Here is a 21,875-nt window from a genome sequence, read left to right as displayed (position 1 = left end):
CTAGGAACAGCTTAATTATATGCTGAAGAATCTCTTCTGGGAATTCTTTTTTATTTTTTTAGTCTAATTTTGTTTTGTTATGGATGTTTTGACACCTCAACTTGAGCTTTTTTTTTCCTCTTGGATGGCTAATTTTTCAATCAGATCATTTAAAAAAAAACACCTGAGAAATTGAGAGCAAACCACAAGACATTTTAAGCATGTGACAGCCTGAAATAGAAATTAAAATACTAATAGAAACCCTCATGGGAGAATCTTACAACTAGGCAGTGAATCCTAATAGGCTTTGAATTACTCTGCCCCTGGGAGACACCAGGATTCTCCCCAGCTTGGACGCTCCTTGCTAGTGTGATTCTGAGAAGTTGCTTCAGTTCTGTCTCCTTCTCTGATGGGAAGGATACCCTGGAGCATTTTGAGATCTATTAATAAAAGCCACTAAAACAGGGAAATGGTGGTGGTTTAGGTCTTGCTTCTTTGGAGAATAATTCATACTCCTGACTTTAACCCCACGAGAAATTTGGAATTCTAAAAATATCCTTTATAGGAAGGTCTGAAACACTGGGACCTGGGGTGACTCCTTGAGTCATGCAACCCCTTAAACTTGGCAGTGTCCTTATTTCTTGGCTTGGTGGGAGCTTCCTTTGATGAATTGCTCCTTGCCCTGTGGTTTGGGCCTCTCCTTGCCCCCTTCTGCCAGGGCACCCCCCTGCTGCTGCAGCCCTGCTGAGGCAGCTGCTCCAGTGCCAGGTGTGCAGCTCCTGCTGCACAGCCCTGAGCTCAGATTTAACCCATTCTAGCCTGAATTAGGGTGGGCCCAGGGCTGGCTCAGCCTCGATGGGGATGTGGGGAGTCTGCTGTTATTTTGCCAAGGGAGGTGGTGTTTCTTGGGGGTCTCTCTCCCTCCCTTCCCTTCAGCAGGATGGGTTTTCTTGGAACTGTTTCGCTGTCAGTGATTTCTGCTCTTCTGGTGTTAATCTGTTTTTGTTTCCCTGAGGGTTTTTTTAATACTGTCTGACTTTCTGGATTGTTCTTTTTGATATGTTGCAATAGTCAATTTTAGCAATTAGATGTGGCTATTTTGCATTTGAGTTAAAGGTTAGAGGTGTGTAGCCCTTGTGGTAAAGCAGCTGTGCTGTTATGGGGGAGGGATGATCTATGAGTTTGGGAATGTGTCAGGGTGCTGGGGGCAAGTTTGTTTCCTGTATCCATTTTTTTCTTGTCAGGCCTTGGGCTTCTCCAAGGCGTGGGTCCAAAACCAGAGACAATTGAGGCAATTTAGGTGCCTGAGCTGGAGGCACAATTGCCATAGACTCCCTTGTAAATCAGACCTAACTGCCTTTGGGTTTGTCATTTAGTTGAGAGACCAACATGGTTTTCCATGTATAGGTTGGAGTAATAAGGTTTGATTTATCTGCTCTGTCTCTTCAGAGAGGGATGCTTTGGGCAGGGTGTCTTCTGTGCTCTGAGTTTGTACAGAGCCTACAGCAAGTGAGCTGTGTCCTCAGGTGAAATCCAGGCTGGAAGGAGGGTGGGGAGAACATCCTTACACAGCACCTGTAATCCAGTGGCAAAAGGAGTTGCTCACTTACCTTCACTGCTAGGAGATAAAACTGCAGGCAGTTGCCAAGAAATGTGTCAAGGTTATGACTCTCAGGTGGGCTGGAAACACGAATGTCAGACATGCAAAGTGAAAGTGGCTTCCAGTGCAGGCTTTGTCCTTGTTGGGTTCTTTGAAGATTGAGGTAACTTAAAAAGAAAGGGGGATAAAAAAGGTTTCCATGGAAATTTTTGAAGCCAGAGGAGTGAATATTGGTGTTCTCTTTGTTCTGTGTTCTTCACAGCTGATAGAAGTCACAGTGTAAATGGACTTAACTGCTGAGTGACCTTTGACAAAGCCAGATAGGAAGTCTTTGTTGTTGTTGTCAGTGATTGTAATTTCCTTTTTTTTTCCAAGGTAAGAAGTCTTTTTCAGTGTGGTGATTCACTAGTTTTAACTGAAACTTTGAGACAGAGACATGGTGACAAGATAGTGATTGCAGTGAGTAACAAGGCTCAGTCAATTATTGACCAGCCCATCTCAGCACCTTTGTTTTCCTTGCTGACAAAATATCACAACCTTTATACAAAGAGCTGAGCCTGCAGGAACCCAGCATTGCTCATTCTGGATGTCACTGTGAGAAATGAACATTTGCTTGTTGTAAAGTGAATTGAATTCTCTCCTTGCAAAGTTTCTTCCCATTATCTTTTGGATTAGTGCTCTGTTCATGGCTGTCTGCTCTGATTTCTGTCCTTTCTCATAGGAGAACATGCAGAAGAGGTAAAAGCCAATGCAATGGCTGTTAAAATAAGAAATATTTTACAAGACACCCTAGCACAGCCAGCTAGAGCAGGGCTAGGATGGCCCAGATCTCATCTGGAACCCTTCAGACATGACTGCCATACACACAAATGCTCATGTGTTGACTTCTATTTGTGATTCCTCCTTCAGGAGTCATTTCTGCTGTAGGTTCTGGAGCTGATCATTCCAAGGGCACGTGGGGTTTGTAGTGACAGTGGCTGCAAAGCTCTGCTGTGCTCATATTTTGTGCTGCAAAGGTGAGCAGCTCCTTTGTTCTTTTCAAATATAGGTTGTGCCCTTCTGGCAGGCTGGCCAGGGCACAGGGATGGGACTTTGTGCATTTGGCATAGGTGTTACTCCATTCAGCACTGGTGTAGCTCTGAGAAAGGGCTTGTGCTTGAGACCCCTGAAGGGGTAGTGCCATGGCTTAAAGTTTTTTGCCTTGATGTGATGGGAAGAGCCTTTTTCAGCTGCATCTGTTTCCCTCAGCTTGAGGTGAGCCAGCAAAACCTGCCTGGCCTCCTTTGTAGCTGACTGAAATCAACAGAAATTTGATATTTAAGGGCTGAACAGATTGAAGCAAGAGGCTGGTGAAACCCTTGCACATAATTCCATCACCAGGAACAGAGATCCTGCTCAGCTCATAGTGAATAACACCATAAATGTGAGCAGACTTCCTTCCCAACTCACTAAGGATCACCACTTTGCTGGACTAAGTTCTGCAAGACTCAAATCAATGATATTGGAGACCTTCATGTAAGACCACAGATGTGTTTTGCTTGTTATCTATAGGGCCCACTTTAGAATTCCAGTCTACAAATGTAGTTGAGGTGGACAAGTCAAGTTCTAGGGGTAAAAGAGTGAAAATTAAATTTAGTTACAGTGTGCAGTGATGCAGTAAGGCTCCTGGCATCTGGTTGCTTCTGTCCCACAGATAACAAATAAACCAGCAAGAAAAATAAAAGTTGCATGAAGAGCAAAGTAGCAGCAAATTCAAAAATGCATCAAAGAAAGCACATTGAAACTGGCAGAGTTTACAAAAAAGCTTTTGAAAAAAACCAAAAGGGAAAAGGATAAAGATCAAAGGAAGAATGAAAAGAAATAAGGACAAATAAATTAAAGAACAAAATTATGAAGCAAAAGAGCAAAATGTCTTATACAGGAGGACTGCAAAGGAAGGACACAGAAAAGTAATGAAACAAGGGAATAACAAACGGTGAGAGCAGCTTGGAGAATCATTTGCGTAGGTGTTGGTAGTGCAATACGAGCACTTCCTTTATAATTTTCATTTTCTTTTCTTTTATTGTTTCTCAACCCAGAAAAGATAATTATAAGTTCCTTCTAATGGTAATTACAGGTAGGCTGTGCCTCCTGCCTCTAGGATCTCTCAGAAACAGCGCTGTGGGTAGTCCAGAGCTGCTTGGAGGCTTTTCTGTGTGCCCCTGGCAGGAGTGGGTGGGGGTTGCAGATGGCAAAGGGCAGAGCCCTGGAAAGTGCTGGAGTTTGAGCAGGACTTGGGGGTGTTCCTGACAGTTGGGTGAAGGATGGGGAGGAGTCTTTGATGGAGGTCTGACAATGTGTGACTGGTCCCATCTGCTGCCTATGGAGTGGTGCGGAGGAACATGAAGCACTTCTGCAGTCCACAGGGTCCCTTCTGCACCAAGGAAGATGCCATTTTCCAGAGTCTTGTCATGTAGCTGTTAGCTGGAAACTCAATCAGCACATAAATCAGGGTCAGAAGGTCCCCATGTGCCCCCCTGCACTGGTGCTCAGGGCACAGCAGCCCCAGGTGAGGGCTGAGGCTGCTCTGGGGGTGTAGCAGATGCCCAAGCACACTCCAGGGTGATGTCACAGAGCTTAATCACTCTATTTTCCACCTGTTTGGTACTACAAACCTGTGGCAAAATGGGAGTGAAGTGGCCATTGTATCTCATGGGTCCAGCTAGACCCAAACCATTTCCCTTGTAAAGAAACATCCCCTCCACACTTGATCTGGTATTTTGGTTTATCCACAGAAGGGAGAGGTTGACGTTGCTGCAAACAGTTCAGAGTTCAGTTTTATTTGCAGTAAAATACAAATAGTCTGTGGTGAATTGACCCTTGATGGACACCAGGTACCCACCAAAACTGCTCTATCAGCTGGACAGGGGAGGCAAAATATAGCAAAAGGCTTGAGGGTTGAGATAAGGGCAGGGATAGATTAATCAACAATTACTGTTACGGGCAAAGGAGTCTCAACTTGGGTAAACATGTTTAGTATTTGCCAGTTAAATCAGAGGAAGATAATGAGAAATGAAAACAAATCTTAAAAATGCCTTCTTTTGGTTCCTTTCTTCCCAGGATCAACTTCACTTGTGTTCTCTCTCCCTGCTGCCCCCAAAGTGGCACAGGACAGGGAATGGTCCTTCCCCACAGACTGCAGGGAAGTCCCTGTTCTGACATTTGGAGCCCCCCTTTCCCCTCCTCACTGACCTGGTTATCTGCAGGGTTGTTGCTCTTGTTGCCTCTTGGTTGTTGCCTCTTCTCTCCTGGCTGCAGTTGTGAGGTTTTGTGGGGTTATTCAAGCTCTTAAGCAGGGATCCCAGAGATGCTGATGGGTTCACTGGCAGGTCCTTCTTGGAGCTGGCATTGGCTCCACAGGGCACAGGGGAAGCTTCTGGCAGCTTCTCACTGAAGCCACCCCCCAACCCTTGCCGTGCAAAATGAATATATAACCCTACCCCAGAGGGAAATGTTGGCAGTTTGGATGCCCTGGACCCTCTTTTTCCACCATTAAATTTATTGAGGCCATGCTCTGGTGCAGCTGCTCATCTGCTCCTGCCGTGGCAGCAGGAAATGGGGGAAGACAGCAAATGTGCTCCTGGCTGTACCCCACAGCAAGTGCCATCTGAAGGAATTTTGTTCTTCACTTGCTGGCACCTGGCAGCCTAGGGCTGAGGAAGAAACTGCAGTAAAAGAGAGAGAGGAGGGAAAAAAGGACTGAGCCTTCAAGAGGTGAGAGACACAGGAGTGGCAGTCACTGCTGAAGCCTTTTAATAGAAAATCATTTTCCCCTTTTCTTTGCTCTCCAGACCCCAGAGGGCAGGGGAAACTCTACTGCCAGCTGGATCCTCCAGAGGAGGAGCCTCCATTCTTTCAGCTTGGGCAGGCTAATGCCAATAGTGGGAAAATACCCTGGATGCTGAATATTCACATTTGCATTCTTGAAACCCAAGCTGAACTTTTATTTAGTCTGAGTCATGATTCAAAAAATAAAATATGCACGGATCACAGTTGTGAAGAAAAGCAGCAGAAGTGGCTTTTTGGCACAAACATATGCAAGCCATATTTCTCTAGAAGTGATTTCCCATGGAAATTTAACCTCTGAAGGACACTGAAGTTAAATTAAACTGTAGGTTTTGTAACATAAGATGCTATTGTCAGTCTGGCAAGTCTGGCAGCCATGGAGGAGTAACACAATATGAAAGAAATGGTACACCCGTATTTAGAGCTAAAAACAAGGAGCTTTTCCCAGAGTCTGCATTAATGTTGCCATCTCTTTGTTACTATGGCCATGTCATTTAATCTCATTGCATCATCTGAAAAAGGCTGTGAAATTATTACCATATGTAGCCAGCACTTAAGGGCTAGGAGAATAAATCACAGTGAGAGAAGATGCTAAGCTTTGTCCTTAAAGAGGAGAGATTTGGGAATGTGCACTTCAGAAGTGACTTTACCTGATGGGAAGTGGGCACGTGGTGAGTGCTTGCCCTGCTTGAGGTGAGGGGAGCCAGTGGCATCTCTGTGGTGATCATCACAGGAGGTAGATGAGCCTTGTAGCTGCCCCAGTTGCTGACAGTTCCATGGTGGTGATGGTCTGGGACCTGTGAGTGCTGGGGGCTGGCTGTGCTGGGCTGGCCTGGCCAGCCAGATGTGCCTCTGCTAATAATAACAGGAATTGCCCTACGAGCAAAGCTCCATCTAGGTCACTTGTGTAAGCTCGGGGTATCAGCTCCTCTCCTCCAGGACAGGTTATGTAATCACATCAGAAATCAAATACATAATTTGGGTTTCACCTTTTTCTGAACATCTGGCTGTTCACGTTTTGGGCCTGCTGATTTCATAGGGATCCTGGTTAGAAAAAGGTTTTCTGTGCATGCAAGAATGGAAAACAAATGCTGAAAGGTTGCCCAGACAGTGACCTTGGAATTAATTTTCAAATTTGAGTGAATCTTTTTATATTTTCTCCACTCCAAGTTTCAATAAGAGCAGTGCTGTGGTCTGTGACCTCTCTTAGCCCTAACTCGGTGCTTCTTTGAAAGTCCCTCTTTTCTCTAATGCTGCATTGCTGCCTTTGAAATCAGCAGAGAGAAGGGCAGTGGAGCCCTGCAATGAGATGTGACCTAAAGCCAGTGGCATCTACAAAGAGAGTCCAGTTGACTTCAGCAGCCTTTGGAATGAGCTCCTAGAAGGCTGCTGGCAGGGCACTCAGTGATGCCCTCACAGTGTTTTAATTTCCTCCCTTTGTTGGTCTCAGATAGTGTGAACCCACTGACCTCTGGTGCACGCTGATCATCCTCTGTTTTTCACCAGGGAAGCAAAGCTTGGGACAAGTTTTGCTGGAGAATTGTCAGAGAAGTGATTGCAGCTTTTAATTTGCTTGACTTACTGGCTGAGGTCCACGTTGGCAGAGCCTTCAGTAGCTCGTTATTGTTGGAGGCTTTTCTTGATGGGTGTTCTCTGCAGCTGTGCTGAAGATATCTGCTGCACCCCGAGCTGTGTGCCCAGCCCCAGGATCCTTTCTCCAGTGAGCAAAGTCAGTGGGATTTTTTTGTCCCAGCAGCAGCATGTAAACATAAAGAAATGTTTCACAGCCTTGTTCTTGATGGTTTTGAGTCCAGAGACTTTGAGGAAATAAGATAAGTGTGATAGTCTGTTCCTTCAAAGTCCCCACAGCATTTTTAACTGTACTTCTGATCACTGTAGTAGATAATAAATACAATACATGCACCCATGCACATAAAACAGTGTTGTTTTGTGCTTAGTCCATGTGTTTCATGTAGAAATCTGGATGATGGCCAGATCAGTAAATGACTCTCATTTTTAATGGAAATCAGAAGCACAACAGATGTACTGTACACTGAAAAGAGTTAAAAATAGCTGTTTGCAATCTCTGTGCTTGCCTTTAAACAAAATACATGGTGCAGAGCAGTGGTGGTTTAGCATATGGAGGCTTTAACATCCAGTATTTCTGAGAGTTTGCCAGGCTTGTGCAGGGAGGTCTTGAAGTTAATGGCAAGTTTCACAGGCAGGATTTCTGCTCACATCTTAACTCTCTCCATGGTCAAACCCTCTGGCTCCTGTGAAACTCTTTATGACCACTCGCATGTTGCAGTAATCTTGTGAAAAGATAGGGAAAGCCCAGTAGAAATGGGTTCCATCCCTGCCCTAGTGAGGAGCTGGGTATTTTTATTTGGTTTTTATCTGAATAAATTGAGATGTTAATTCTGGGTCACGCAGAAAAATATTTTTAATCCTGGTGCCTCTTTCTTAGGACTGGTGCCACTTCTTTCTCCTTACAAATCAGAATAACTAGAGCAGCATTACATGGGGGATTGGCTGCACCTGGCAAAACTGGATTAATTCCAACGTGCTGCATAGCTTGAGACTGACTGCAGTCCTTGGGAAAAAAGGCTTTGCCTTTAAGAGTTAACTCAAGTGCTGTCCCAATGTGTACATCTTCCAGTGTGCTTGGCCTCCTTGCAGTTGTCAAATGACTGGGGAGCCTTTATGTAAATCATTTTGATAATACACATTTGTAAGGTGGTGTAAAGAAAACATTTTCTTATGAGTGTTATAAAGTGGAGGAGCTTCATCTCCATATCACACTTATGCTTTAATGTACAACAGCTTTTAGCAGTCTCCATGTCAGATGCCCTGTGTAGACTCAGAAATAAGTCTTAGAGAGCAATTACTCAAACTACCTGAAAGGCTGTTTTTTTTTAAGAGGAATTTTACCTATTTCTGCTGACTTCCATACAGCACATTTTTGATTCAATATGTTTTTCTTGTTTAAAAAAGACCTTGTTTTCCCAGAGGGCTAAAAAAAGCCCTTTGAAACCCCATGAGACTATAGTGATGAGCTATGCTAGAGAAACCAATATTATATATTTCATCATTTGTCTGGTGTCCTTGCCAAACTTCTAATTTAGCAGCACACAGTAGTGCACCAAAGTGAGTCATGAATTCTTCAGTATAATTACCACGCAGTGCAAAACCAAGGCTACAGAAGTCTGAACCTTTTCCTGTCTGTCGTTTTTCCCTTCTACTCTCTTTTCAAATACCATATGCTGTGCAGGAAAGCTGTGCATTGCATCACAGCTTCAGCCCTGCTCTCAGCAGATATGATTAAAGGCTAAATTTTGAGTTAATAACTAAAAGTCCTTTTCCATGGGACAGTCACAAGAAAAAGAAGCAAAAGGTGTTTGAGTTCTTTTACAGCTAAAATGTGGGGGTTTTTTTTGGGAAAACACCCTGGGAGAGACAGCCACTGTGGAGTTGTACAGCTTGATATGAGATCCGAGTAAATGCTAAGAGAAGGTCTTGTTGACATTTTAAAATTAGTTTTTCCTTGAATTGATTTTTATGTCTTCATATTTGTCATTTTAGAAAGTGAGCCTTACATGTGAGGTAGTTGCAAAGGGCAATTGGAAACCTCATGTGTTCATTCATTGTTCACCCCCAGGAATAACCCAGCCCAGAACTGTGCTGATGGCTTGGTGTTATCAGGGAGATGTGAAGGTGTACCTGCAATCTAGAGTTTCAAAATTGCTGCTATATCCAAATTCATGTTCAGTTCAGTATCTGCATTGAGGCTCACAATTTTTTACCTGTTTTATAAGTGTGTATACAAAGGCTCACATTCTAAAAGGGCATCACAGAAGTCAAAGATTTACAGAGTTGCTGACAGATAAAGCCTTTCTTCAGAAAGACCCATTTCAGGTTGGTTTTGAAATTTTGCATCATTCAAGTTGCTGCACATGACTTACTTTCAGAAGAAGTCAGGAGTGTGTAAGAGCTCAGAAACCCAACACAATTTCTGCCATACTTGTGTTTCTTCAGACTGTAGGAAGATGAATCCTCTTTGTAAGCTAAAATGTGTTGATATGTTAAATATTATCTGTGTTTGAATTATTCCTGCCTCCCTGCCTGTGTTATGGGATGGTTTCAGCACAGGTTTTACCAAAACACAAACAGAACTGGGGGACTTTGCCTCCTTCAGCTGCTGGGAGGTTGGTCACTGTTCAGTTTTGTTTCTAGGTGTTGTGTAAAGCTGTTTCCTGAGTAATTAACTGAAGAATTTTGCTTCCTGAAGAAGGAACAGGAAAATGTGGTTGCATTTCTGAGGGCACGGTTACATTTCAGAGAGCTGCTGCAGAAATACTGCCATTGCAAGGTTCAGCTACATAACCCTTCCCACCTCCCTCTTTAGTATTTCTTACTATTTCCCTGTTTGCTAGGGAAATTTGCCTTTCAGACCTATAAACTGTAGATTAAAGATTATTATTTTCTAAGGGTGACTGTGGAAAAATATAATGACAAAAGATATTGCAAGTTCCCCTTGAGTTTCTGGAAACTTCTTCCCATCCTTTCTAGCTGCTCTTTTGTTTGCTGTATCTTTGGCTTGTGGCTCAGCCTTGCCCTTGTTTCACGCTTGGATAAAAGCAGATAAGGTAAGGGCCTTGCTCATGTGAGTGTGGCTGCACAGATGCAGAACACCCTCAGTTCACTGTCACTGTTCTCTGCCCACACTCTTCTCACAGCTCTCAATCCCCCCTTTTCAGTAATTGCATTAACTCAATGCAACAGTCTGACAAATTCCCAGATGTGTCATTTTTTCCCTTTGATAACTATGTTTAAAGGAACACACTGTGGTGAGAAGTTAATTCTACATCCACGCTAAATTAGTTGTGTTGGTTCCCTTTCTTCCCCCTCAAATATTCTGTTTCAGAACTTCAAAGTAAGAACTTAAATAGAGGTGAGACTATTGTGTCATTGTGGGCACAGTATTCCTTTGCTTGGCAGTTGAATAATAAGTTATATTTGTAAGGAGGGGGATGGTTCAGGTTGTGGAGGTTTTAGGCTTGTCCATTGTGTGATCTGCTCTCTTCAGTTGCTGCAGCATCAAAACATTTCTCCCAATTAATTTTTTTTTTGTACTTCCACAGATGCATGAAAAATTGCAAAAAGTAAGTAAAATCACTTTCTAAAAAAGTGCACAGCCTAATCTTGAATGGATATCAGGAGGAGAAAATAGCAGGTGATAGAACACCCTTGGTATGAAAGACTACATAATTATGTAGTGTGATCACTGGGGCAGGTGAACAAATTGGGTGTTTTGATGAGAGTGTGCTGGATGGAAAACTTAGACAAGAGTTGCTGGGAAAGTGCTTATGCCAGAGATGAGGCATGGTGGATCAAATCCAACTTGAGGCACTGGGACAGCATGAACCAGCCCTGTGCTACTCACTGTGATTAGAATAGCAGCCTGAGAGAGATGGGCTCAGTCTGAATGCTGCATTACTTTGATTTTTGTCAATTAAAGCCTGATGCAATTAGATGAAGCCCTTGCTCTGCGTACTTGACACTGCAAGATGCTGAGGAGGCTGGCCCTGATCCAGCAAAGCACTTAAATGATTCCATTAGTTTAAAAGGCTCTACCTGTATGCTTAAAATTAAGCATGCACTGAAGTGCTTTGCTGGGTTGATGCCAGTTTGTGCAATGGGTGACAAGATCAGATTTTTAGTGACCACCACCACAGCCTTTCTTTGGTTTTTGCATGCAGGGGAACTCTAAGGTTTCCTTTATTGCCTCTTTAGGTCAGCTGTCTAGCTCGTGATTTTGATAAAAATAAATGGCAACACTACATAAATCACCGCCAAAAAGTGCTTCTCTCACAGAATTTTTACAATGCACTCTATCAGAAACTGTTCAGCCAGAGTACTGCTAAACTGAGCCATTTCAGAGACCAGCACTGAGCTGTTTGAGGTAGTCAAATCCACTGAAACCTTCTAACCAGTGAATGTGTTTTTGGGAGCAGTTGAAAACCATTATTTGAAATGTGTGATGTTCTTGACAGAGTGAAGGCCACGTAGCCAGATGTCTGATGATATTCTTGGATTAAATGGAGCTATAGTCTGTGTATAATTGTGATAAAAGTATATCATTAAATACTATAATTATAATCAAGGGGTTTATATGCTATTCTTAAAAAATAATCCCTAGGCACTATTAATTCAGAATTAAGCACATCCACCATGTCTGCAAACTTAGAGGTCATATAGGTGCAAGACTGTATGGAGAAATTTGAGCTGATTTACCCTAAATTAAATAAAATAGGCTTGAACGAGCCCTGAGGAGTTCACTTAGTTCATCTGCCTCTTTAAACCACCAACATCATCCACTCCCCAGTGTTCCTAAGCTATCTGTTTCAGGACATAACAATCTTTACCATTAGAAAGTATTTCCTGATGTCTGAATTGAATTTCCCTAGCTGTAATTTTATCTCATTATTTCTTGTCTAACCTACCACGCACATGAAGGATAGATTATTCCCTTCCCATGTGCAGCCTCCTTTTCCAGCAGTCTCAGGGCAGTGCTGAACTACTGTTCCTCCTGTGATTCTTCCTAATTGTTCTATTTTTTTCCATTTTCCCACTTCTCTCATTTCCATCCCTCTAGGATCTTGTTCTGGACAGCCACCTGTGAGGGACTAAGAAAGGAGCTGAGACTGCTCCTGGGGTTTTGGGCAGCAGGAAATTCTGGTGGGTAGAAAAAATTGTGCATCTCTGCCTTGCTGGATCTCACCAGCACATCTGAGTGCAGAGCCCCACTATATGGGCTGGTGAATATGACTTTATTTAGATTTTTTTTTTAATTATTAGAGAAACATCCAATTATCAAACTTCTAATTTCTTTTACTTCACAGCAAGTGAAGGAGAACACAAAGCTGTGGTCAGAGGCAGCTGTCACTGCCAGGTCTGTGTTTTAGCCGAGTGCTAGATTTGCATTCCTTTATTTATTTATATATATATTTATTCCTGCTCTTTCTGGGTGCTACTGCTGACTTGCTCCTCACAAAGGAGGCTCAGTTCTGAATTTTGGTTCTGTTGGGCACCAGACAAAAGGACAAGGCTGGAGCAGTTTGTGAGCCACACTGCAATTTCTGCAAGCTCTGGCTGGCCAGCTTTTAGAAAGAGACCAAGACCTTGCAGGGAGGTGTGGAATAGGAAAAAAGAAGTCAAGCAACTCCTGAAAGCCTTCTACACTTCTTTAGCTCGAATCCAAGAAAAACTATTTCAGGCTTGGGAAGTTTCAGTTACATTCCAGTGATTGATTTTTATTTCTCTGCTAAAGATCAGGTTTTCTTAACAGCCTGGCACACTTGATAACCCCATGTCATCATTTGGGCACACTTTAGGTACAGAATTTTTTCCTCACACAGCTCTACCAGTATTAAACATTTTTTCCCCCAGGAACATCCCAGAGGGGAGCCTGTAACCATCAGGGATTCAGAGGGCAGCTCTGGTGCTGACCATGCTTACAGAGCAGCCCTTCCTTCCACATGCTCTGCTCTCTTTAGGATTCCCCAAGCACCTCAGGAACCTTGTGCAGCCCCAGCCCTGCCTTCCCTGAGCTCTGATAATGCTGCCCTGGTGACAGCTGATACTCACGTGGGTGCAAAGCCAGTTCTATTTACATTTACTCTCTCCCAGCAGGCTCAGTGCAGTTGTCACAACTTGTCAGTGGTCGGGGCCCAACGGTTTGTGGTCGGAGTAAAGACATTTTTCTGTTACAGAATCTGGTGTGTTTAAAAGGGAGCTGGCTGACTGTGATTATTAAGATGTAATCAAATGCATTAAGGCAGCTATTTCCTTTGCCATTAATAATGAGAAAGCTGGCAATATAATCTCCCTTCATTCTCTTGTTTCACTTTTGTGGTGAGAAATGAAATGAAAGCAATCAGGAGCTCCAGGAGCCTTTTGGCACTGTGTATTTTTGTTGTCATAAAAATCATAAAGTAAGTACTTCTGTCATGTATTTTTAGTTAAAAATTTTGCTGAAGAAAATCTGTCCTTTATCATAGCTCCTAAGTGTTTCTATAAATAAGAATTAGGATCTTAATTCATTGAGGTACTTTGGAAAACTCTCTTCAACCACACTTGCAGTGTGTCTGTCTCCTTCCCAGGTAATCTTCAGTTTTCATTTCCTATAGGGTATATTTATTTGTTTACTAAAGCTTATATAATTTATTTTAAATCCTCCTGAAGAGTTAAGGGATTAGAAAATGATGGGTTATAACAATAATTTAAAGTCATGTTTAATACCTTAAATACTTTTCCACTACAGCAGGTTAAATAGTCACCAGCCTTTACCTTATAAAGCCTTATTTAAACCTAATGCTCAAGCAGAAATGCTGTAGAAATTACCATTTAACACTTGTGTTTGACATGGGTTTAGGATGTTTTCTCAGCTGAGGAAAATGAGAATAACGGAGTTGAAACAGTTGAATTCCATTATCTTTGATTCTGCTCTTTTTTAAAACTGATGATCTCACAGTTTGTCTAATGATTCCCTCGAGTTTGTTAACCTTTGCAATTATGCCATTTAAATTTTCATATATCTCTTTAGTCAACTTTTTTAGTAGAATCAAGATAATTTCTTCATAATCTGGAGTAAGCACTGTGTTCCCATTAGGACCTGGAGCTCTAATTAGATACCCAAGGCTGAGGTCTCCTGTTGTGCTTTGCCAGTGCTGGTCTTAGACTCCTCTGGCTGTAATTCCCACTGGGAGGCCTCAAAGGTGAACTGGGAAATCTCAAAGGTAATTCAGTCAAGTAGTGGAATTTATTTATTCTTGCTTTCCAAAGTGATAAAGTGAGTGAAAATGACTTGTGCAAGATAAAAGAGGTAATCCAAAAGTCCTCATGGTAAATGACAGGACTGCACTCATTTTAGTGGTTTTGGAGCTAGTCTTCTGAACCAAAGCAAATGACACTCAGTGGATACATCTTCAAAGGCTGGATGAGGAAAGCCCTTGAGATACAACCAGGCCTCTGGCTCCAGATTTCCCTTATGCTGTATCCATCTTTTGCAGGGATTTCTCACGGTACTTTCACTAACTCAAAGGCTTAAAATCCTCAAAAACATGCTTTGTTCTCCAGTGCTTTTGTGGGCTCTCAGTTTCTTCTCTGTGTTTCTCATTCTGGGCAAGGAGAGCATGGTGTTAGTCCTGCAGCAGCAGCCCAAAGCCCTTTCTTCAAGGACAAGAAATGTTTTGGCTTTGGACCTGTGTGCTGAGGGTCCCCAAAGCTGCCAGTGTCTCTTTTATGAGACGCTGAGCTCCTGTAAGGCTGGGGAGGAGCCCTGAACTGCTCACTCTAATCCCTCCTGAGGCAGTGCCACACTCAAAGAGACACATATGGAAACAGGCTGCTCTCAGCAGCTCCTTCCATCAGTGCCACGCTCAGGGTGGCAGGGAGACCTTGCCCATGCCCTCATGTGCCACTGTGATCTGCTTCTGGCAGGCAGTCAGGATGGCTCCTCCAAGAGAATCATCTGTGTTCCCAGTGATAAATGCTGGGATCTATCCTTGCCTTCCAGCAGCTGGAGGGTGCTGGGCACAGGCTGGCTGCTCCCTGGCATGGCTGAGTCCCTCTCCAGTTGTTCCCTGTGCCTGCAGCTTGCTCCTCCCCAGCCCCTGTGGGTCATGTCCCTGCAGAGCTGTGGCTCCTGATGGGGTTTGCTGCTTCTCTGGAGCTGACAGAGCATCCTGCTGTGTTTCTAGACATCTTTTGTGTCACTCTTGGTCTCTCCTCTTTGCTTCTTGTCTCCTCAGAGTCTGACTCTGCTCTCCCATTCCCTGGAGCTGTTGTAGAGGTGGGCTGGGATTTGCAAAGGGATCAAAGGGATTTTTTTTGTTTTTTGGAAGAGACCATATCCTCTGCCTTACAAGTGAGAAAAAAGCAATGTAGTCTCTAAGTCTGTATCACTTGATGCCTGCACTTTGTTCCATTTCTTAGGGACAAGGCTATCCTGTGGTCTGTCAGCCCTTCCCTGCAGGGCTGCACAAACCCTGTGTTGTCCTTTTAAGTGCTGGATTAGGAGATGGCTTTGCCCAGATTTTTCCTGCATTATTATTTTTCCTCTCCCCAAAACACCAAACTGCCAGCTCTGCCTCTGATGGAGGAGCAAAGGAAAAGCTCTTTTTAATAATTTTTGCATAGAAAATCAGCTGCAGCACTGCAAGGATGAATTTATCTTCTAGTTCTTTGGCTTGTACTTTAGTCACACTTTGTCAACCAGACAATGCTCATCACTTATATATAAAATCCTTCCACAGAATATACAGGTAAGAAGAATACATGTATAATGAAATAACAAGTCTTGGCATTTTCTACAGAAGCAGCCAAACATTCAGCTGTGATCAGTTTTATTAAGAGGAGAAACTGCTGGAAACAATAGTGTCCCAAATAATTGATGAGAGATGAATTTGATCTCTGGCTGGTGGCTGTAATAAATTTCTCTTGTCTGCTCAGTCTACTTACTGCAGGTGGAAACCAACCCTGTGCAGCGATTAAAAAAGCAAAATATTTCAGGCATAATAGAACAGAGAAAGTCTCCTAGTAAGCTGGACAAAAATACCTCCACAGGTAGATAAATGGAAGGGGAAGTGCTTTTTATTCGAAGTCCACATTAAATTAGGGAGCTGTTATTTTTGTTCCTCACCCCTTGCAGCTGACAGTGAAGCAAAATGATATTTTTGGGATATTGCCTTGTACAGGCTGTGTCCAGCCTTTTCATTAGCACCTCAGGAGCTGAGGCAAGGAAAGGAGCTGCCTTCCTTTGGTGAAATTGTTGGGCAGGAGAGGAGGGAAGGTCAGAGGAGGGAGGGAAAGCTCATCTTTGGGTTTGCTTTAACTCCAGGTGGTGTTCATGACCTGGGTGTCCTCTCTCCCAGCACCAGGGCAGGGCAGGGCCAGGGTGTGGGCAGGAGCTGCCCAGAGAGGGGGTGCTCACACAGCCCCTGCCTTGGGCATGCTCCTGCCATTGTAGGAAGGTAGCAATGCTCTCTCTAAATGGGAAATTGGGTTTCTTGAGGATGTTGTGACTGCAGCCCAGACTACCCAATATTTAGGATTAGGCAGAGAAAGCCCTGTTGCCTTTTAGCAGGGCAATAATAGACTAGAAGGGCCAAAGACAGCAGCTATAAATAACTCCTTTAATCTGTACAAGAAAATGAGTAAATAACAACATCGTCCTACGAAACAGTTATGTCTAATGTTTCATTAATGTTTTGTGAACACTGATAATTCTTTTTATATAATTTAGCATGCTGGGCTCTTCTGTCCCTGGAGTTCTTTCCAGATGGGGCAGTGCATCCCAGAGAGCAGGGAGTGTCAGGGCCATCAGCATGTCATTAGAGCTAATGCAGGAGTTGTCAAATGATGCCTGTTCACTGCTGAAAAGCTCTGTATTAGCACAAGCCTGCAGAACTGCAGCATTCATCACCAGGGAGTATTATTTGAAAAGATCATTTAGTATCTGCCAAGGCTGCTGTAATATTTTTTTGGCCAAAGAATTTAAGTGGGAAGACGTGTGTGTGTGCGCGCCTCCACTTGTGTTTAATTGTAATCTCACATAATGCACTCCTTAGCCTGACATTTTTAAAGTAAGGGGTAGGTTGGTTGATTCCTGAAATTAATTATAATTCAGATTTTGGAGTGTGCAAAATGGATAGAGAGCTTTCTATAAACCTTTTAGACACAGCTAGAATTTGGACTGATTTATTATGCACTTCTACTATGCTCTGCTGCTTATGTAATGGAATCTTTAGGAATTTATTGCAAGAAAATGGCTTCTTTTGGCAAATTTGGTGCAAGGAGAAAATGGAATTTGGGTTTTAATTGCATTTTGGTAAGGAAAAACAAAACTAGTCAGGGCTTTGGCCCTTAGGAACACCAGAGACTCAACTCATCAGGTGTACAAACTCAGGCTAAGAGAATCTTATATCTGCATTAATGCTGGCATGAAAGTTTTAAAGACAAAAACTAGCATGTGATGGGGTAGTTTATTTGCTTTCTTTTGCAGGAATAAATTAGCAAAGTCAAAATACTTCCTCATGATTCAGCATAAGAGACTTTAGTGGGTTTAGTCTCCTTTAGGTGTTGCACTCATTAATGCATTTCTTTAGAAAGATGAAGTGATCTCCAAGTTCTCCTGAAACAGCACAGATCTTAACTTCTGAATTAATGCATGCCCCAAATAAAGGTCTGCCCTGGAGATGATGTTTTGGAATGACAGCTGTCTGCACAAGGAGTTAGTGAGAAACAACCATTACAGACTGCTGGTTTAATCCAAATCACCTTTCATGTATAAACATGGTGAACTTTATCACACTTAACAATCTTTAACATTTATGGAGCAAGTTTCCAGCTGAAGAATCCAATAGCACCTGCATGGACCTCAGAAATCCAGCAGAAGAGGGGGAAAAATATGGTGGAATGCTGTCTGAGCCCCTGTAGAAGAACTCAGATGTGTGATTTGGATCTAAGGGAATGTTTGTAGCAGTGTGATGGGAATCAGTGTATCTCCTTCAGGTATCAGTGCCTGGCTGGGAGCTGGGAGCAGATTGCTCCTGTAGAACAATAGGGTTTTTCATTAAGCTCTTCCCTGTTGGCTAAGATAGATAAGAAAGCCTCCTTCCCTACTTGACTCATGCAGTAGATAAGATAAATATCTATACATGAGATAAAACTTAAGTGCAGCAGGAACTTGGATGAGCCATTTTCTAGGAGAAAAAAGCTTAGCAGGCATCAGTTTATAAAAAATAAAACAGGCATGGATTTGTACTGTGTTCTAGTAAAAGCAAAGCCCTGTTGTTGGTTCAGTGTATTTTCTGTTGGAGACTGGATTGTAACCAAGGCATCATCTGCAGGTTGTAATTCTGTCCTCTGGAGCCTTTGGAGCTGGGAAAGTTCAGTTTGCTCTGGGACAGCCTTCCTGCCATGCTAACATGCATTTGCAAAAACTGCTGATCTTAGTGGGCTGCAAGGCTTCTGTCTAATGTGGATGAGTATTTCCATCCACATTTGAATTTCCTTCTTATAGTGGGGTGAAAAAGACCTTTTACAGGTTTATCATTCCTGAGCCTTGGTGGTGGCAGCATTCCCAGTCATTAGGGCAACTCAAAACCAAGCAGGATTTTTTTCTTTTCTGGGAACGCTGCCTTTTCAAAGCAGTGACAGAGCAAGAGGAATTGTCCATTTTTTTCCCTTGAAGAACTTATTTCCATTTTCTCTTAATTACCTGCACCACTGGTTTCTGCCTGTGTGCTGGGTTTGGCTGGGGTAGAGTTAATATTCATCACAGTAGGTCTGAGGCTGTGTTCTGGATTTGTTGGTAAGTCTGGGATGTTTTAGTTACTGCAGAGCAGAGCTCACACAGAGTCAATGCCTTTCCTGCTCCTCACCCCACACATCTGCCAGGAGAAAGGGGGTGCACGAGGAGCTGGGAAGGGCCATGGCCAGGACAGCTGAGCCCCACTGACCCAAGGGATATTGCAGGCCTTATGGAAGATGGTCTACATTTAAAGCTGGGGGGAGAAATAAGAAAGGGGGAACACAATCAGAATGATTTGTGTGAAGCTGTTTGCCTTCCCAAGTCACTGTTACATGAGATGGAGCTTTGCTTCCCTGGGGTGGCTGAACTTGACTGCCCATGGGAAGTGGTGGATGAATTCTGAAATTACTTTTCTTATGGGTGTGGACTTTGCTTTACCTATTAACTGTCTAAGGTTGTTTTTTTTGTTGTTGTTGTTGTTTGGTTTGTTTGGTTTTTTTTAATTTTCCCCTTCTGCTTCTCTCTCCATCCCATGAAGGGCGAGTGAGTGAGCGAGCAGCTGCTTGGGGATGAGTTTCTGTCTGGGGTTCAACCATGCCTGCACATTATCTACCTCACTGGCTCTCATGAATAAAGATTCCAGGGACTGTGCTCACACATTTCCCCTTGCTCTGTGCTTTCCCAGTGCTCTGTGCAGTGCTCTAGTAGCATATATGGGTCAGATTATATATTACATTCTGAGTTTGCATGATGAGCTCTGACTGAAGCACCTAGGGACAAATAACCCAAATACAGGCCTGTATTCCTCTAGTAACTTGGATGAAGTACACTGCTCATTATATGAGTGCTTTAGTACCTATCTCTTCATGATTTAAGATATGCAAAATATAATTTAGGTGTTCCACTGTCTGCTTGCTCAGGGAATATTTCCCTTCTAGGTGAATAAATCCCTTAGCTTGAAAAATTCAGTTACAGCTTTCATGTTACCCAAGTTTGTGGGGTTTTCTCCACTACCCTCACCTTTATATAGGTACACTGCAGGTTCTCTTGAGGAGAATTGTACCCTGAAACCCAGGGTAAATTTCAGAGGAAAAACATCTTAATATTAACTAAATTTTAACAGAGTGTTGGAGCATTTACAAAACTCTTTATTAAGCAGCTCTACATTGAGTCACTGTTAAAAAATGCCCAAAGAACCTTCAAGTGAAAAGAACACATGAACCAAAGGGGTCTTCTGTGCTGGTCAATGATTGACTGAGGCAGAGACTTAAGTAGAAAAGGTGATTTGCTCTTGGTTGTGTTGGATGTGCTGTGTTTTAGGTGTGCCTGTATGCTGGAGTCCCTTGCTGCAAGAAAGCTGGGCTGGCAGCAGATGATTAATGAGAAGATGAAAATGTGAAGAAAAGAGAAGAGTAGGATCATCAGGTATCTTCCAAAATGGATTGTAATAGAAAGTGGCAGAATATGCTGGCAATAAAATCCAAAGATGAAGAGCTTTCATTTAATCAATTAAGATCGATTAGTGGAATCAAAGGTAGAGTGTGGGTAGCAGCTAATGCAGAGGTTAAAGCATTTTATCACTAGTAATTATAAAATTGGCTCAATTTTCTATTTCAAGTCCTCATGTTTGCAGTAAGCATTATAAATAATAAAATGTAATTATGTTTTATTTAATATTTATCACCCATCTTAGTTCTTGAGTAAAATCACACCATACTTAAAACCATGAGTTTTTATCTCTAATTCTAAATAGCTAATTTCCATCACCTTTTCGTGACCTCTCTTTAAACCTGTTTCATAAGAGTATCCACCCAGGACTTCTTTCAGTGAAATGAAAAATGATCAGGATTATAGACCTTTGCTTTTGCAAAACCAGTCTTGTTTTTTTTCAAGAGCTGACCCTCACTTCACCACTTCACAGAAGGATTTTTCTGCATATCCTTTTGTTTCCATTTTGGAGAAAAGCCTTAATGGAGACATGCTTACACAGCCACACCATCCTTTCTCTGTAAGAGCTGGTTTGCTCAGGGAGCCAGCCCAAGTTAGCTATCCTGACAAATGAATTCTTTTATGGGTGTGAGCTCTATTTCCCTTAGGGCTGTGTGTAGTCAAGTTGTACCAGCACATCCTTGCTAATGCAAGCCAGTCCCAGGCTGGGGCAAGAAAGGACAGGGACAGGGACCCTTCTGCTGCTGAGGACACCCAGAGAGGACAGGGTGCTGAGCAGGGGCTCTGGGGGAGCTCTGGCTCACAGGACACTCTACAATAAGCACCTTCCTTTAAAGCTTTTTCCCATCCTTCTGGCCCTATCAAATAAGAGAAGTTTTTGGCTCACAGAGAAAGATGTTTTCAAATGACTCTTGGCTTTCAAACCTGGGCTCCACCCAGCTCCAAGGGTGCTGATTTAAATGCAATTATAGAACTGTATTAAATGCAGCTGAAAAAAATTGAGTGGTGGAAAAAAAATATTCTCAGCTAGAGCAAGGTGCTTTTTTCTTCACCTGCACAGACAGACCATTTCATGCAGACCCCTTCCCCTTGTTAGCTCCAAGAGGTGAATGTTCCTGCCCTGAATGCTGCTTGTTCCCAGCCCTGAGGGGTCTGAAAGCTGTATTTTTTCCATGTGCTGACTCGAGTGTTCCATGCCTGGGTTTTGGAAGAATCCCTCAGAGATCTCCCTGGTGTGCCACACGCTGAGGTGGAGCCAGGGGCTCTGATAAAAAGGATTGGACCAAAAAAGGAAATAATCATCATGTATACCACTTTTGCTCCAGAAAAAGGGAGAGTTTTGCACACTCTTGTGTTCTCTAAGCCCTCCATGTGCAATATTTTTTTATATAGTTGTTGTTTCCTTGGATCCTGATCCTCTGAGGGTGGAAATCTGCCTCCCATCTTTGATGCCTGAGTAAGGCAGGAGGAGCTTTACCCTGATCCAGCAAATACAGCAAAACCAACAGTGGAAAAAAAGCTGTCAGCCTCAAATCACTGTGGGACCAGAACTGCAGTGCTCTTTTGTTTTGTGTGGTGTTCAGACTTGAGCCTCTTCAGAGGAAAGTTTGTTTCAGTTCATGACCCAAAGCAGAGAAGTATATATTTTATCTTTCAGAAAGTAGGATAGTTTCTGACACATTACAGACCATTAGTATAAGATTTTGA

The sequence above is a fragment of the Serinus canaria genome, chromosome 14, assembly GCF_022539315.1.
Source record: "Serinus canaria isolate serCan28SL12 chromosome 14, serCan2020, whole genome shotgun sequence".
In the NCBI taxonomy this organism is placed as follows: Eukaryota; Metazoa; Chordata; class Aves; order Passeriformes; family Fringillidae; genus Serinus; species Serinus canaria.
This window is presented reverse-complemented; position numbering follows the sequence as displayed.